The sequence below is a fragment of the Anastrepha ludens genome, chromosome 6 (genome assembly GCF_028408465.1).
Source record: "Anastrepha ludens isolate Willacy chromosome 6, idAnaLude1.1, whole genome shotgun sequence".
NCBI lineage: Eukaryota > Metazoa > Arthropoda > Insecta > Diptera > Tephritidae > Anastrepha > Anastrepha ludens.
Genome location: NC_071502.1, coordinates 101811885 through 101815865, shown reverse-complemented (window position 1 = coordinate 101815865; position 3981 = coordinate 101811885).

Here is a 3981-nt window from a genome sequence, read left to right as displayed (position 1 = left end):
ACGAGATGAAAAACAATTCCGACAACTCTACTGGCTACTAGGAAAACATCAACCCTAAGCTTACTTAATAAACAAATGATATACAAATCAATAATCAGACCGACATGGACCTACGGACTAGAAATTTGGGGGACTGCCAGTAAATCAAACCTACAAATTATTCAGAGAAGTCAATCTAAGATGCTAAGGACAATCACAAACGCAAATTGGTACATAAAATATTATGACATTCACCGCGACCTCGGCATAGACACTGTCACTGAAGCAGTAAAAAGAAGCACCAGTAAGCACATCTTGCGTCTATTAGAGCACAAAAACCATGAGAAGAGACTGATACCGGAAACGGAACTTAAAGAAGACTAAAGCGCAAAACACCCACAGATCTTGCTCGTACTGTAATATAAAATAAAATATAATAATATAAAATTATAGAAAACTAAGTATTGGTAAAATTGTAACTAAATACCACCAAAGACAATAATGTTCTCTTTCAAAGGGAAGGGACATTTTAATTCCAAACCCTAACACCAATTACTTATTGTTAATATTAACAGATCGTAATTTATAATGGAAAAAAAAAAAAAAAAAAAAAAAAAAAAAAAAAAAAAAAAAAAAAAAAAAAAAAAAACTAATGTTCCTGATAGAGCTGTTCGCCGAAGAAATTGCTTCGTAGATTATCGTACGGCTAAAGGAACTGGAACTTTGGAAAGAGTAAGCGTGTGAACATGGACTTATCGCATGCTGCCCCAACTAGCCACGAATATGCGGCGAATTAGTTCACATTGAAGATGGGCTTCTCACATACGCATAGTATTTACTGAACGCTTCGAAGCACCTATCTTTAAGGAGGGTTCGAGAACGAACTGCGGAATAGACGCGGGTTTCTCGCGGATCTTTACACCGAGAAGCCTGTGCGATTAACAGACTTAGAGAGCGTTTCCAGTCGAGTCTAATATTACCGTCATTTCGAGCAGCCAAGCAGCAATAAAAGCTCCTGGTTCTGTTACAGTGAGCCTTTTAAAGCAGTGCAAATAATCTATCGTTGACTTTGCTCTAATGAGGAGCATATACTCTGGTTTGGATGTCGCGGCATCGTAGTGTGTTTCTAGATACTCGGAAGAGTTTCTAGGTCCTCTGATCATCAACGGTCGGAACTGCCAACATTGGCTAAGCTTGGCTGGCACTAATAAGTATATATATATATATATTTGGCGCGTACACCCTTTTTGGGTGTTTGGCCGAGCTCCTCCTCCTATTTGTGGTGTGCGTCTTGATGTTTGTCCCCAAATGGAGGGACCTACAGTTTCAAGCCGACTCCGAACGGCAGATATTTTTATGAGGAGCTTTTTCATGGCAGAAATACACTCGGAGGTTTGCCATTGCCTGCCGAGGGGCGACCGCTATTAGAAAAATCTTTTTCTTAATTTTGGTGTTTACCGAGATTCGAACCGACGTTCTCTCTGTGGTTTCCGAATGGTAGTCACGCACCAACCCATTCGGTTACGGCGGCCGAATCTATCAGTAATCTAAGTAGGAATTTTTAACATGAATTATAAAGATCGCGACAATTAAGAAGAAGAAGAATATAAAGATTTCTATGACCAAAATTTGGAAACATCGACGCACTGTAAACAAAAGACCGGAGGTGTGCTGCAGTATAATTCTATTCTAAAAAGGTGCTTTACACATAATAAAGGGGTTTTCAATAAGAGGTGCTATTCCCGTAAAAGATTAATGGTTTTGTTGCTTGTGTGGCACGTAGCGCCGTCTTGTTGAAAATAAACGTTGTCCAGATAAATATCATCCAATTCCGGCTATAAAAAATTGTTAATCATCTCCCGATAGCGCAATCCATTCACCGCAACTGTTGCTACAGCTTCATGTTCGAAAAAGTAAGGTCCAATGACTCCTCCGGACCATAAATCGCACCAAACAGTCACACGTTGAGGATAGAGAGGCTTTTCAACAACAACTCTGTGATTTTCTGAGCCCCAGATCCGACAATTTCACTCAAGATGATTTTTCGATGGAATTCCGTATCATTGCAACGACCCAATCAGCAAAGACACGACGTTGTTGATGATCGACCGGCTTGAGTTCTTGTGTTAACTGGACTTTATAAGCCTTAAGACCAAATCTTTATGCAAAATACGGTGTAATGAGGTTTATGAAATGCCTAGTTCCAAAGAACGACGAGGAATGGACAAACCTGGGTTTTCTTTCAACACGGCTACAACAGCAGTATTTTCGGCTGTTCTTGAGAAACGGGCATGGTTTTTATTCATCACTAACTTGTCCCAACAGATCGAATTTGTTCACCAATTTCTATATTGCGGTCCGACAAGGTGCTTCACGATGACCCAAAAATGTTTGAGTTTTACGAACCGTCTCAGCCAAATTTTCCCAATTTTTATAGTGAATTTTAATAATTTCAATGCGATGTTGAAGCGTGTATCGTTCCATTTTTATTAATGGCGTAGTTTCTACTTGTCAAATATCAAAAAATGACAGCTTCAAAAGTGACATCTACCGAAATAGCGGGCTATTCAAAATAACACCTGTTATTGGAAAACTCTTTATATTTTCAGGATTGCACTACCGATCTTTTATGTTCCAAAAATGCTGTTCAATAGGAATGATTAGGATGTGCATCATAATCGTTGGACTCCCGTCGCTTAAGTCTAAATGAAATAAAGGGTTTTTCAATTGGCGCGGGTCGATTTTGGCGCCCTGTGGCAGCCATTTTGTTTTGGTGACATCTGTCAAGTCTTTTGTTTATTTTTCAGTTGTTTATGCCAAATCATCGTGGCAAGTTCAAATGATAAAACTTTATTATCAAAATGAGTGTTCATTAACGCAAACGTTGCGCGCATTGCGCCCATTTTTCGGTAGACGTGGTGGCCCTTCCAATTTCTTATGGCCCATATTGGCCATATGGACCTAGACGACTTGTGGTTCCAGCAGGACGGCGCTACGTGCCACACAGCAAACGCCATTTTATTCCATTTCAACATCTCTACCCGCCCTTATTGAAAAAACCTTTCGCTAAAAATGCTGTGATATAAAATCTTTGGCTTAAGATATTGAATTTAAGCATTAAAATGGCTTATATTTTCAGATATTCAGCGATGCTATTATGTTTCATGTCCGAGTTGATTGCCTTAGCAGCCTACTTGCCGCTCTTCTAGAAGGAAGAATAAATTGCTTTCTATGCCTCTGTTCTGGACTTTGCATCCAGGGTAGTATGGATTCCATGTCTTCCCAGTCCTTGATAACTTAGGGTAGCCAACAAAAGAGGTTTTTGTATGTAGTTTGGAATCTTGATGTAGCGCCTAATTTCGCTAGGGATGATAGATTACAGGGTGTAGCTATTCGAAGCAAAATTGTTTGAGTGACTTCGGTTGCCACGTCATCAGGGATTCGCTAGCATAATTCTGTCCGCTCATTGCCCACGTATGCCCACGCATGTGCAATCAATCGTTGTTCAGACATCAACGAAGAATGAGTGTAGGCTGCTCTGATCTTTTTTTATATCACCAACACAACCTCAGTTTGGACGTAAACAAACCGCTTTCATATCCCCTGTTACGTCAGCAAATCAGCTGATTCCTTCACAATCGATGAGAGTCGGTTAACGGTCTGATGTTGGCAAAACCTTCTGAACTCTCTCCAACGTGTAATTTTGATATGTAGTCCATCCATCCATAGTTCGTTGTCATCATGACCTTCATGTTATTATGTGAGATTGCAGCGACTATAAGGCTGCCTGGCTGTCTCACATAATACATATGCGCTTCAGATACATTATTCCCCTATAAAATATTTGCATCTTAATCGCTGCTTCCTCATCTCACACCCCTCTCATTCTGACACGACCCACATTTTCTGGCATTTCCATTAGCTGAGATTAATGAAGATATCAGAGGGAGACCACCTTTTACAAAAAGATCCATTAATAACTCATTAACATTTATGGGTTTT